We start from the raw sequence: 15,672 nt of genomic DNA, 5'->3' as shown, positions 1-15,672 counted from the left end.
GTGGTAAAGTATCCCTGTGTTCAATCTCCAGTACCTTGCTATCCCCCTGCCATGATTTTTCTTTTGCTACATAACAAACTTCCCCAAACCTAGTGTCCTAAAATATTTATTTTGCTCACAAAGCTTCAGTTTAGGCAGAATGGTAAGGATAGCTCCTTTCTGTTCTACATGCCATCAGCTAAACAGGTGGTGCAAGTCAGAGTGGGAACCATCTGAGATGGAACTCATTTACCTGTCGAGTATTGTTGCTGGCAGTCAATTGAGACTTCAGCTGGGCCTTCTGTCACGCACCTGCAGGAGGCCTTTCAGTGTGACTTGTATTTACAACATTGTCCCTGGGACCAAAGTGTGAGCATCTCAAGAGAGAGAAACACTTGGAACTCTTACCACCTTGACTTCGAATTTGTACCGTTGCTTCTATCACATTGTGTTTATTGAGGCAAAGAGTCACAAAGATCAGCCCAATTTCAAGAAGAGGGAAAGTAGACTCCACCACTAGTGAGAAATGGCATGTGGAACCAGGAATATTGGTGAGGTCTCATTCAAAAATACAATCTGCCATAATGACACATAATGGGATATTGAATGTTTGACATTATTTTTATTTTAAAATGCAATATTTTATGTATTATTAATCATTGTATTTACAGTTAAGCCATCTCTCTTTGAATATTCTATTATTCAGTGATGATGTGGCCTTTTGTAGCAATAAAAAAGCTCTTTCTGATGAGAAGATCCTAGTTTCCTACAGGATAATCTGAATTTGTGGTTGAAATTTGAAAGTGAGATCATTATCACAGCTTCTCCTCCTGGGAAATTTAAGTGAGAATTAAAATGAGAAATATTACTGATACATTTTTAGACAAAGATGAAAACAAGATTGCCTCAATCAATGAATACATTTTGTTCAGGTGTGAACTGGCTGTCTTTCTGTTGAAGCAGAGTGTGAGCAAACAGCATGGATACTGTAACCAGAGAAGCTTTCCCCAAAACCAATTTTTAAATCTTATTTTGTGTTCACATTGGACTTCTGGACTTCTGAGCAGGATAAGGAAAAAGATCCTCTCCAGTTCTTGAGGTAAAGCAGAGAGCTATTCCCCCACTATGTGAACAGTTAGAACCTCTCTTCTTAATCTTCTGGGTCTCCACTTCTAGTCCCTGGGAATATGCATTTCCTCCCACTCCTTAATTGAAAAAGTGTGAGGAGAACCTTGTGTTTAATTCACTTAAAAAGAAAGAAGTGCAGTTCCTGGAGAACATATAAATGAAATAAACTAGGATTTGCTTTTATTAAAAAGTCATTTGTTTGACAAGGCAAGGAAGAAAATGCTTCAGGTGTCTATTTAATTGGTAGGTTAAGATATATTTCAGGCCTTTGATTCAGTTACTCTTTGGTTTGTTGAACAAGTATTTATGGAAAGCTGACTAAACATTGGGTTCCATTCTGGATACTCAAAGTAGAAAAGTGAACAAAAGAAACAAGGTCCCTTACCATCACAGACATTATGGACACTATACATAAAAATTGTAGGGGAATTCTGTTAGTTCTAGGGTTTACACAGCAGCCACAGAGTGACACAGATTGATCTTAATTCTGCTCAGCTCCAATCCGAGCCATGCCACCCTATGGCTGTTCTAAACCCTTAGAACTATCATGGTTCCATATGATATCTATTTGTCTCATTTTGGCTTCTGTGTTCTCTGTAGTAAGAGTGAACGTCCAACTGATCAGATGGAACAAATGGAAATTTCACTGGATCTCTAGATAGATGGAGTAATCCCCCAAATTTTCTTGCAAAATTTACTATTTTTATAGCATTGCTAAAGAAATAGACCAAGGGAATACCACAGACATCAGAAACATTGATTTGTTGTGTTTTTGTTTTTGTTTTTGGTACCAGGGATTGAACTCAGGGGCACTCAACCACTGAGCCACATCCCAAGCCCTATTTTATATTTTATTTAGAGACAGGGTCTCACTGAGTTGCTTAGCACCTCATTTTTGCTGAGACTAGCTTTGTATTCGTGATCCTCCAGTCTCAGCCTCCCAAGGTGCTGGGATTACAGGTGTACACCACCATGCCTGGCCAGAAATGCTCATTTTATTGAGGTCACTGCAAAAGTTGTCATGATCTCTTTGTGGATAAGCTTGAGAAATTGGATAATTAGATAGTATAAATGTACATCAAGAATAGTGATAAATTAATCAATGCTCATCTGTACAAGTTTTTCTTAAATTTTGGTAGTATGTGGATCCTTTCCAAAGGGAAAGTATTCTCATGTTTTACTATAAATTTTAAATTTTATTTTAATATTATAAAACATATGAACCTAAGACTATAAATAAGCTCTTAAAATGCAAGTCTTAATCCATGTTAACATATTTTAATCCCAAACAAATGTGTGCATTGAATAAAAACAGTTTAAGTTAATAGTATTAATTTAACAAAATACACAATATTGTTCACTGATACTAAATTATTGATGCTGCATTTAATTTTAAAATGACAAGGCTTCATGTCAGGTTTTATATCGTTAAGTATTTTGGCTTCTGTTTCTATTTAGAAAAAAAAAACAGATATACGTACTAAATGCAATTTAAAATTTTGAGAATATTTATCCTAAAGAATTAAAGTCAGTGTACTATAACAATATATGCATGCCATGTTTTTTTTTCTTTTTTTTTTTTTTATTGGTCGTTCATAACATTACATAGTTCTTAATACATCATATTACACGGTTTGATTCAAGTGGATTATGAACTCCCGCTTTTACCCCGTATACAAATTGCTGTATCACATCAGTTACCCTTCCATTGATTGACATATTGCCTTTCTAGTGTCTGATGTATTCTGCTGTCTGTCCTATTGTCTACTATCCCCCCTCCCCTCCCCTCCCCTCCCCTTTTCTCTCTCTACCCCTTCTACTGTAAATCATTTCTTCCATTTGTATTCTCTTGTCTTACCCCTCCTTTCCTCTTATATGACATTTTGTATAACCCTGAGGATCGCCTTCCATTTCCATGCAATTTCCCTTCTCACTCCCTTTCCCTCCCACCTCTCATCCCTGTTTACTGTAAATCTTCTTCTCAAGCTCTTCGTCCCTACCCTGTCCTTGTTTACACCCCTTATATCAAAGGAGTCATTTGGTATTTGTTTTTTAAAGATTGACTAGCTTCACTTAGCATAATCTGCTCTAATGCCATCCATTTCCCTCCAAATTCTATGATTTTGTCATTTTTTAATGCAGAGTAATACTCCATAGTGTATAAATGCCACATTTTTTTTATCCATTCATCTATTGAAGGGCATCTAGGCTGGTTCCACAGTCTTGCTATCGTGAATTGAGCTGCTATGAACATCGGTGTAGCAGTGTCCCTGTAGCATGCTCTTGTTAGGGCTTTAGGGAATAGACCGAGAAGGGGAATAGCTGGGTCAAATGGTGGTTCCATTCCCAGCTTTCCGAGAAATCTCCATACTGCTTTCCAAATTGGCTGCACCAATTTGCAGTCCCACCAGCAATGAACAAGAGTGCCCTTTTCCCCGCATCCTCTCCAGCACTTATTGTTGTTTGACTTCCTAATGGCTGCCAGTCTTACTGGAGTGAGATGGTATCTTAGGGTAGTTTTGATTTGCATTTCTCTGACTGCTAGAGATGGTGAGCATTTTTTCATGTACTTGTTGATTGATTGTATGTCCTCCTCTGAGAAGTGTCTGTTCAGGTCCTTGGCCCATTTGTTGATTGGGTTATTTGTTATCTTATTGTCTAATTTTTTGAGTTCTTTGTATATTCTGGTTATTAGGGCTCTATCTGAAGTGTGTGGAGTAAAGATTTGTTCCCAGGATGTAGGATCCCTGTTTATCTCTCTTATTGTTTCTTTTGCTGAGAAAAAACTTTTTAGTTTGAGTAAGTCCCATTTGTTGATTCTATTTGTTAACTCTAGCGCTATGGGTGTCCTATTGAGGAATTTGGAGCCCGATCCCACAGTGTGTAGATCATAACCAACTTTTTCTTCTATCAGATGCCGTGTCTCTGATTTAATATCAAGCTCCTTGATCCATTTTGAGTTAACTTTTGTGCATGGCGAGAGATAGGGATTCAGATTCATTTTGGTGCAAATGGATTTCCAGTTTTCCCAGCACCATTTGTTGAAGATGCTATCCTTCCTCCATTGCATGCTTTTAGCCCCTTTATCAAATATAAGATAGTTGTAGTTTTGTGGATTGGTTACTGTGTCCTCTATTCTGTACCATTGGTCCACCCGCCTGTTTTGGTACCAGTACCATGCTGTTTTTGTTACTATTGCTCTGTAGTATAGTTTGAAGTCTGGTATCGCTATACCGCCTGATTCACACTTCCTGCTTAGTATTGTTTTTGCTATTCTGGGTCTTTTATTATTCCATATGAATTTCATGATTCTTTTATCTATTTCTACAAGATATGCTGCTGGGATTTTGATTGGCATTGCATTGAACTTATAGAGAACTTTTGGTAATATCGCCATTTTGATGATGTTGGATCTGCCTATCCATGAGCAGGGTATGTTTTTCCATCTTCTAAGGTCTTCTTCTATGTCTTTCTTTAGGGTTCTGTAATTTTCATTGTATAAATCTTTCACCTCTTTTGTTAGGTTGATTCCCAAGTATTTTATTTTTTGGGGGGATATTGTGAATGGAGTAGTTGTCCTCATTTCCGTTTCAGAGGATTTGTCGCTGATATACAGGAATGCCTTTGATTTATGCGTGTTGATCTTATATCCTGCCACTTTGCTGAATTCATTTATTAGCTCTAATAGCTTCTTTGTAGACCCTTTTGGGTCTGCTAGGTATAGAATCATATCATCTGCAAATAGTGATAATTTAAGTTCTTCTTTTCCTATTTTTATGCCTTTAATTTCTTTTGACTGTCTAATTGCTCTGGCCAGTGTTTCGAGGACTATGTTGAACAGAAGTGGTGAGAGAGGGCATCCCTGTCTTGTACCAGATCTTAGAGGGAATGCCTTTAATTTTTCTCCATTCAGAATGATGCTGGCCTGTGGCTTATCATAGATTGCTTTTACAATGTTGAGGTATGATCCAGTTATCCCTAATTTTTCTAGCGTTTTGAACATAAAGGGATGCTGTACTTTGTCGAATGCTTTTTCTGCATCTATTGAGATGATCATATGGTTCTTATTTTTAAGTCTATTGATGTGGTGAATAACATTTATTGATTTCCGTATATTGAACCAGCCTTGCATCCCAGGGATGAATCCTACTTGATCATGATGTATAATTTTTTTGATATGTATTTGAATCCGATTCGCCAGAATTTTATTGAGGATTTTTGCGTCAAGGTTCATTAGAGATATTGGTCTGTAGTTTTCCTTCTTTGATGTGTCTTTGTCTGGTTTCGGAATCAGGGTGATGTTGGCCTCGTAGAATGAATTTGGAAGTTCTCCCTCTTTTTCTATTTCCTGAAATAGCTTGAAAAGTATTGGTGTTAGTTCCTCTTTAAAGGTTTTGTAAAACTCTGCTGTATACCCATCCAGTCCTGGGCTTTTCTTAGTTGGTAGTCTTTTGATGGTTTCTTCTATTTCCTCTATTGTTATTGGTCTGTTTAGGTTGTCTATATCCTCCTGGCTCAATCTGGGCAGATCATAGGACTCAAGGAATTTATCTATGCCTTCACTATCTTCTATTTTATTGGAGTATAAGGATTCAAAGTAATTTCTGATTATCTTCTGTATTTCTGAAGTGTCTGTTGTGATATTGCCTTTTTCATCCCGTATGCTAGTAATTTGGGTTCTCTCTCTTCTTCTCTTCGTTAGCATGGCTAAGGGTCTGTCAATTTTATTTATTTTTTCAAAGAACCAGCTTTTAGTTTTGTCAATTTTTTCAATTGTTTCTTTTGTTTCAATTTCATTAATTTCAGCTCTGATTTTAATTATTTCTTGCCTTCTACTTCTTTTGCTGTTGTTTTGCTCTTCTTTTTCTAGGATTTTGAGATGAAGTATGAGATCATTTATTTGTTGGTTTTTTCTTTTTTTGAGGAATGAACTCCAAGCAATGAATTTTCCTCTTAGAACTGCTTTCAATGTGTCCCATAGATTCCGATATGTTGTGTCTGTGTTTTCATTTAACTCTAGGAATTTTTTAATTTCCTCCTTGATGTCTTCTAAAACCCATTGATCACTCAGCAACCTATTGTTCATTCTCCAGGTGATGCTTGATTTTTCCTTTCTTCTTTTATCATTGATTTTCAGTTTCATTCCATTATGATCAGATAAGATCCATGGTATTATCTCTACCCCTTTGTATTGTCTAAGAGTTGCCCTGTGACATAGTATATGGTCTATTTTTGAGAAGGTTCCATGTGCTGCTGAGAAAAAAGTGTAGCTACTTGATGTTGGGTGGTATAGTCTATATATGTCAATTAAGTCTAGGTTGTTAATTGTGTTATTGAGTTCTATAGTTTCCTTATTTAACTTTTGTTTGGAAGATCTGTCCAGTGGTGAGAGAGGTGTGTTGAAGTCTCCCATGATTATTGTATGTTGGTCTATTAGACTCTTGAACTTGAGAAGAGTTTGCTTGATGAACACAGCTGCACCATTATTTGGGGCATATATATTTATGATTGTTATGTCTTGTTGGTGTATGGTTCCCTTGAGCAGTATGAAGTGTCCTTCTATATCCCTTTTGATTAGCTTTGGCTTGAAATCTATTTTATTAGATATGAGTATGGACACTCCTGCTTGTTTCCGCGGTCCATATGAGTGATATGATTTTTCCCAACCTTTCACCTTCAGTCTATGTATATCTTTTCCTATCAAATGCGTCTCCTGTAGACAGCATATTGTTGGGTCTTGTTTTTTGATCCATTCTACTAGCCTGTGTCTCTTAATTGGTGAGTTTAAGCCATTAACATTTAGGGTTATTATTGAGATATGGTTTGTTCTTCTATCCATATTTGTTTATTGATGTTACTAAACCTGATTTGTTATCCTCTTTGACTACTTTCCCCCCTTTACTGTCCTACCTCCCATTGTTGGTTTTCAATGTTATTTTCCATTTCCTCTTCCTGTAATATTTTGCCAAGGATTTTTTGAAGAGATGGTTTTCTAGCTCCGAATTCTTTTAACTTTTGTTTATTGTGGAAGGTTTTAATTTCATCTTCTAACCTGAAGCTTAATTTCGAAGGATACACGATTCTTGGTTGGAGCCCATTGTCTTTCAGTGTTTGAAATATGTTATTCCAGGATCTTCTAGCTTTCAGAGTCTGTGTTGAGAGATCAGCTGTTATCCTGATTGGTTTACCCCTAAATGTAATCTGCTTTCTTTCTCTTGCAGCTTTTAAAATTCTCTCCTTATTCTGTATGTTGGACATCTTCATTATAATGTGTCTAGGTGTGGATCTCTTATGATTTTGCACATTCGGCGTCCTGTAGGCTTCTAGGATTTGGGATTCTGTCTCAATCTTCAATTCTGGGAAGTTTTCTCGTATTATTTCACTGAATAGACTGTTTATTCCTTTGGAATGGAGCTCTGTGCCTTCCTGTATCCCAATGACTCTTAAATTTGGTCTTTTGATATTGTCCCATAATTCTTGGATGTTCTGCTCATGGTTTCTTAGCAGACTTGCTGAGCTGTCTATGTTCTTTTCCAGTTGAAATACTTTGTCTTCATTGTCTGATGTTCTCTCTTCTAAGTGATCTACTCTGCTGGTAGTATTCTCAATTGAGTTTTTAAGTTGGCTTATTGTTTCCTGCATTTCTAGAATTTCAATTTGTTTGTTTTTTATTACCTCTATCTCCCTGTGTAATTGATCTTTTACTTCCTGGATTTGTTTGTCAATGTGATCTTTCATTGTCTGATTTTGCTGTCTCATGTCTTCCTTGAGACTCCAGATCATCTGAAGCATATATATCCTGAACTCTTTATCTGATATTCCATCTGTTGCAGCTATGACCTCTTCTAAAGTTGAGTTGACCTGCATTGCTTGTGGTCCTTTCTTTCCTTGTCTTTTCATACTGCTCGCGTTTCTTTCTGCTTGGTGCAACTGTTGTGTTTTGAAATTTACCCCCTATTTATTTATGTTGCTCTTGTATACTTGAAAAGTCTCCCTTGCAGGTGCGGGCGGCGGCTGTGCCCCTACTCCAATTGGGGTGACGTGTCTACCACGCTGGCGGCTCTCTGGGCCTGTTCCGGGAGTGGAAGGCGGCTCTGCTCTGTCCCTATTCCAATTGGGGTGTCGTGACTACAATGCTGGCAGGTCGCTGGGCCTGTTCCGGGCGTGGGCGGTGGGCTTGGCTGGCGGGATTCCACCTAATGGCAGTCCCTAACCTCCCTGCTTGCTAATTAATGGCTTCTCTGAGGCGCCACGCCTTCTGTAGCTGCGGGGCAGGCCGCGCGAATCAGTTGGCCTGGATCTCCGGGGTCCTGCTGCTGGCTGTTTTGATGTTGCAAGCTGTTGGAGAGTGGTGGTGTATTCTTCAGCTTTCCCGGATGGTGGCCGCTGACTGCCTGGATGGAGTGTCCACTGTTTTGATGTTGCACTCTGAAGGAGAGTGGCGGTGTATCCTTCAGCTTTCCCGGATGGTGGCCGCTGACTGCCTCGGTGGAGTGTCCGCTGTGGGGGATGGGACTGTACCGCTTCCTTCCCCTTCTGAGATCCCGTGCTCGGCCCAAGGGTCCGTGTGGGCTTGGCTGGTGGGATTCCACCTAATGGCCTTCCCTAACCTCCCTGCTTGCTAATTAATGGCTTCACTGAGGTGCCACGCCTTCTGTAGCCGCAGGGAAGGCCACGCGAATCAGTTGGCCTGGATATCCGGGGCCCTGCTGCAGGCTGCTGGGATCCCTGGCACTCTATCACTTTGATTTTTTCTGCTTGCCCCTCCCCCAGCGCTGGCTAGCCAGGTTTCGTTTTGGCTGCTACTGGGAGGAGGGGTTGGAGGTCAGGTGTCTCTAGTTTCCCCCTAGTCTTTATGGAGGCTCAGCTTGATACTCCCTCTCCCGGCAAGCCTAGGAGAGATTTTATGCGAATTCCCGCTGTCTGGGGGGTGAGCTGAATGACACCGACCTGTTTTGATGTTGCACTCTGAAGGAGAGTGGCGGTGTATCCTTCAGCTTTCCCGGATGGTGGCCGCTGACTGCCTCGGTGGAGTGTCCGCTGTGGGGGATGGGACTGTACCGCTTCCTTCCCCTTCTGAGATCCCGTGCTCGGCCCAAGGGTCCGTGTGTGCTTGGCTGGTGGGATTCCACCTAATGGCCTTCCCTAACCTCCCTGCTTGCTAATTAATGGCTTCACTGAGGTGCCACGCCTTCTGTAGCCGCAGGGCAGGCCGTGCGAATCAGTTGGCCTGGATCTCCGGGGCCCTGCTGCAGGCTGTTGGGATCCCTGGCACTCTATCACTTTGATTTTTTCTGCTTGCCCCTCCCCCTGCATGCCATGTTTTATAGTAACACAATTCACAATAGCCAAACTATGGAGCCATCCTAGGTGTCCATCAATGAGTGAATGGGTAAAGAAAATTATATATATATATAACATATTATAAATATGATAATTTATATAATATATACTTACAAATATAATTATAATTATAAAAATAATTATAAATATATAATTCTAATTATCATATAATAACTATTATATAATCATACATTATAATATATCATTATAATAATATAGTGTTTATTATATATATTAAACATGATATATATAAAATATTATTTATTAATGTGTTAGTATGTATAATAATTATAGTTATGAATCATATATAGTATAATGTAAATATAAATGATTATACCTATAATTATAAATATTATATAATTGTATATTAAATGATTATATAGGGGCATTTTATTCAGCTATATATAGAAAGATTAATGCATGAATAAATAAAGCAAATAATGAATATATTATATTTTATATATATATATAAAATGGAATTTTACTCAGCAATAGAGAAGAATGAAATTATGTCATTTGCAGGAAAATGGGTGAAATTTGAAAGCATCATGTTAAATAAAATAAGTCAGACTCGGAAAGTTAAGGTCTTGCATGTTTTCTTTCATATGTGGAAGCTAAAGAGGAAAATGGAAAGGAAAGGTGGGGGGTAATCACATGAAAATCCAACGGACATCAGTAGAGAAAAGGGACTAGCGGGCTGGAGAAGAGGAGGGAATGGGGAAATAGTGGAGAATGCTATTGGGCAAATTTTATTGTTATATTGTGCAAATGCATGATTATGTGACAAAGAATCCCACCATTATGTATAATTATAAACTGATAAAAAGGGAGGAAAATATAAAACTTCAAGAAGTTAATAGTTCAAGTTAGTTAAGACTTAGTATTTATCAAAATTCTTCCAGTAAGAAATTTTTACATGACAATTTTGATTAATTATGTTTAGCTTTAATGTTAGTATTTTTAGGGAATTGAAATCTCGATTCAATGGAATTTAATCCATGTATTTCTGAAAGTGGAAAGAGAATTTCTTTATATTTATTATAATATTTCCTGCCAAACTGGTATTCTAAAAGAAAAAGTTAAATATTATTTTCAAAACTAAGTATTCAATCAACACCAGCATTTTCTGAGCATAGTTCTCCAACCGCCATGTGTTCTGTGAACACAGATCTCTCATTACATTTTTCTCCTTGAACTGTTGAAACCGTTTTTTTGTGGGACACCATGAAATTATTTGGTTTTCACGCAGAGTGAACATAATTGCTGGAATAAATGCAAACTTAAACACTGAAAATGAAGTAGCAATCTCAATTAAGACAATCACCAGATGATAAAGAATGTGCTCACGTTAATTTTTTAAGATTATCCTTCAGTGTAAACCCATATTTAAAATCCTGGTTACAAATTCATGCTTCAGAGTGGATATTTTTGAGCAATTTTTAGCTTAATGCTTGGAACTGCTAAACAGATGATAACTACTATTGTTGCTGTTGTTGTTTATTCATCAAAAAACATTTGTCTGACAAAAGACCACAGTAAGTACTCAGAGTCTTTTCACTCTGCTGCTGAATAGACAACTCTTCTTGGATACCCCTGTGCTTGAGTGTTCCTATCCACAAATGAGATTAAAACCTAAAATTGCTGGGAGGGTCAAAGAAGTTTAAAATTTCATTCAATAGATATCTATTATGTAAAAACCCTGAGGTAAGTCATATGGCATTATGTTCCAACACTCTGAAACAGCAAACAGTGCTGCACACATCTTTTAATAAACATGAATCAATTTGGAGAAAATAAATTTCTCTACAATAAAAAAAAAGAATAAAGCATTAAATCATTGCTCCTGGACAATTTTGTTGGTATTCCACAACAGCATTGTGATTATTCTCAAATGAGATTTTTTTCTGCAGCTGAAGAATAATTTCAAATGCAGATTTTTAACTTGGAATTCATGGGTAGGCCTCAGGGAATGTTAGTCTCTGAAAATAGATGCAACATTTGGTATGTGTGTGTGTAGATGGGTGTAAGAGAAAAGGTTTAGGTTTCATCAGATTCATAAAGATTTCTGTGTTAGCTTTGTGGCACTCTGAAAAAAAAAATACCTGACAAGAACAACTTAGAGGAAGGAAAGTTTATTTTGGCTACAGGTTTTAGAGATTTAGTCTATGGTGGCCAACATCATTGCTCTGTGCCCAAGGTGAATGGCGGAAGGGTGTGGTGGAGGGAAGCTGCTCAGGGCATGGCAGCCAGGAAGTAGAAAGAAGGAGAGGAAGGGGAGAGAGCACCTGGAGATGAGCTCTTCCAGACAGGTCCCCCGTGGCCCGCCTCCTCTAACCATAACCCACCTGCCTACAGTTACCACCCAGTTAGTTCATTCAAATTAGGATGGACTGATTAGGTTATATCTTTCACAATCCAATCCTTTCACATCTAATATTCTCCATTAACACAGGAGCTCTTGGGGATACCTCATATCCAAACCGTAACAGTTTGTAAGAACAAAAACTTATAGGAGCCACTGTTTTGGAGTGAGATTCTTAACTCTTAGTACCACTTGAGAATGAATACTTTATTTTGAAAGGTACATCTCTCTCTATTTCTATCAGAGGCAAATTAGGTCTAGATATTAAACAGTGGTACATCCTGCAAACATGGAACTGATGCTATTGGACCACATTAGTTAATTGGGAATTACAGTCCAAAATAAGTGGTACTCTATAAACATGCAGTTGATCTTTGCAATTCATCTTTTTAGATAAAACACACTAAAGACATAAGGCATCTTTTTAGTTAAATGGATATGAGTCAGTATTTATCTGGAAACTAACCAGATTCAGACTGGTTTTAGCCTTCAGTTATTTTATTGCGGCATTTACAGTGAGATCATGAATACCAAATGTACAACAGGTTGGTCTTGACAAATGCTTATACGTAGATTACCCGTGCCCCATATAGAGCACTACCAGAAAGTTCTTTTGTTCCCTTGTCAGGTATTCTGCTGGATAGAGACTGATCTGGCTTTTCTGATTGCTGACTAATGCTCCAGTTATTTTAGAGTTTTGTGCTAGTTTTGTATTCGGAGAATCACTGGTCAGCGTGGCAAGACCAACTCTGTCAATTTGTGCTTCCGGAGTCTTAAGGAACCCTGACAGTGGCGTGGAGTTTTTACTGCCAGACAATTAAGGGTGGAATGAAGGAGGATCAAAAAGAGATTTCGACACTTCCTCAACCCCCACATCAACTGGATCAGCTCCCCGTTCTGAATTTTTTATAAGCTAGAATCCCATGTGGGGCTTGGTTTTTAAAAGGGACTCTGCTTCTTTCAAAAAGTTGTCTGGCATAGACTATTGTGTCAAAAATAACTGCAGTATTTAAATTTAAACCATTAAAGAATTTGACTCTTAAAATGACAATGTAGTCTTCTGAACATTCAAGGGAGTCAGTACAAGTTAGCAGTTGTGCAGAATAAAGGCTAAGGAAACAAGGGGGGGTCCCATGTTGAAACTCATGGCAATTGCACCCCAGAAATGAACTGGTCTCTCACGAGTGAGTGACTTCTGAAGTTATATGGAAGAGTCCATTAATGTCCATTAATTCCTAAGTGATGCGTTTGATTTTCTGCCATGTTTTTGCTAGGAAGGCGATCATTTAATTTTTCCAGGTCAATCTTGCACTTTCAAATCAACTGGACACAGAAAGAGACTGCCTAGTCAGTTGTCACAATATCTAACTAGGGTTGGAATCTTCCTGTTTTCTCCCATCATGCAAGTTGATTCCTTTGCGAATTACAACCTAAGGTCTTTCTGTGCTTCAAGTCTTTGCTTTAATAGAATAAACCATAAATTATATATCTTACAAGAATTTTCATATTTAAGATAGATAAATAGAGGCAACTATATTTGGATAAAATTTTATTTTTTTTGAGTTATTGCTCCTAGTTGTTTAAATTTTATAAAAGACTCATTAGAGAAATGTCTTTTTGTTGGTTGTCGGATTTGGTGCTGTTTTTCTTTCAGTTTTTATCTCCCCAAAAGAGCATAAATAATAGCACTTTATATTTGTCTCCAGATTTATAGTATTTTAAAATAGTACATCTGTTTTTTTTTTTTCATAACAACCATGCAAAGCATATATCATTATCTCTATTTTAAAGGTGAATAAATGAGACTGAGACTTGGCCTTAGAGGTAGAAAGTACTACCTTCTCCTAGCACCTTCTCAGTACCCTTCTCATAGACATATCACTAGTAGAATGTCCTCTATCCTGTTCCCAGCATGGCTTACCTGCATTTTGAAGAAGTACTGATGTGTATGGATAAGACACAACGAGAAGGTAACTGTTCTTAACCCTAGATTTCAGTATCACCCATTTACTAGTCCATTATTAAAGAAGGTTTTATATATATTTCAATGAAATTTGGCATCATCTCTCACAAATATTTTAAAATTTTAGTTTCAAAAGAATGCTTCCATGGAAAAAGGGGACAAGATCATTTCCAAATCTTGAGCGAGTGCCAGGAAAAGTGAAGTGGTTAATTTCCCATAGAATGGATCCGACATTTCATTTTGGCAACAAATGACTCTGAGTTTGAAATCTTTCTTATGTTGGAGATAAAATCCTCATGAGGTTCTCTGAACCAAGAAAAAGCATAGTTGGGTGGCAAGAAGAATGAGAAGTATACAACAAAGCTGCTGGGAAAATGCTCCCTAGAAATACCTGGAAAACACACAATGGACAGGCCAAGCTCTCCTAGTAGAGGTGCCTGGACTGCTTATTTAGCTGATGAAGGGGCAGATTTTAAGGGAGGACCCAGAGAGCGTGTTTTTTTTTGAGTATTCACTTATCCAAATGCACCATTACTAAGAATGTACACCTCCCTGCCCAGAGGAAGACAGCACCTATTCACGAGCAAAGAGCACTAATGCTGGAAGGGAGATAGAGGCCAGCAAATGATAACACTGCAGTCCTCAGGTCACATTGGAGCCATGAATCTGAGTGAGTCACTGAGGGACTGAATTCTTCCAGATATCACAGCTGAGATTACAGAGGAGACTGAATGACAGAGAAGCAGAGGACAAAAGGTGAGCCCCGGCAGCTGGACAAAAGGCTGCAAAAGTGGTTAAGATCCAGGGAAGCTACAGGGGGGCAGCAAAATCAAGCAGCCCAGAGGTGAATTACAGAGGGCCCTTCAAAGAAGGATTCTTTCTTTCTTTTTTTCTTTTTTTTGAAGAGATCAATCTGTCATCCAGACTTCAAACTGCAGTGAGTCAGTGTAATATTTCTTAACAACTCATGCAATTGAATCCAAAATAGGGTTCATATTCAATTTAAAGATTCAAAAAATGATGTCAGAAAAGTGGGTCTGGTGAAAGGATTTTCTGAGTAGGGGAAGAGGCAGATGCAGTCTTCCTTTCATTATTTTCTTATTGTCTGGCAGGATAGGTGCAAAATTCAAGGACTAGTAGTAGCTGAGAGTTCAGGACAGAGGTTGTGGACTTTCTTTAAGTGGCAAGCATGCAGCTAAAGACATACTTACAACATCTATAAGAACCAGGGATGAATGAAAGTCTATCTGAGGAAACTGATGATTGATTGATGAGACTTCCCAAATGCTCATTAAAATTATACCGGGGGAGTTTCAAAGAGGGTTTCTCCATATAGGAGCCTCTTAACCACTTCGTGTGCTCCCATGAGCTTTCAATAATTGTTTGGAGGAAAGAGCACAGAGTTTTGCTTAATCACATTTCTCTTTAAAAGGGAAAGTGAAAATCCAGAACTGAAAAGCAGACACCATTCATCTGAGTAGACCTGCTGGTACATTAGGAGTTAATTTTGACATAGGGAGGAACTTCATTACTTCAATTTAAAGGCAGGATGCTTTTAAATTGAAGTAATGAAGGAGGAAATGGGTAAATCTACCCTGTAATGTTGGAACCAGATAACTAAGATGGAAAGCACTTAGTTTGCTCAGAAAACGTATTTTCAGTCCTGTTTCGTGAAGCTTGAACTTCCTGCTCATCTATTTTTATCAAAGTCTGATAAATTATTAAAAACAAATAGACATCAACCAGCAATTCCCTCTCTGGGAAATGAGTCCAAAGTTAATCAGAGATGCAAAAAGTGATTTATGTTCAAGGATGTTTTCAGACATGGATGTTTTATTCATATCTGAGAAGATGGAAAATGACCCAAAATTTCATAACAATAATAGCAATTAACTTT

This window comes from Urocitellus parryii, chromosome 6 (assembly GCF_045843805.1).
Source record: "Urocitellus parryii isolate mUroPar1 chromosome 6, mUroPar1.hap1, whole genome shotgun sequence".
Lineage (NCBI taxonomy): Eukaryota > Metazoa > Chordata > Mammalia > Rodentia > Sciuridae > Urocitellus > Urocitellus parryii.
Note: the sequence above shows the minus strand (reverse complement) of the source record.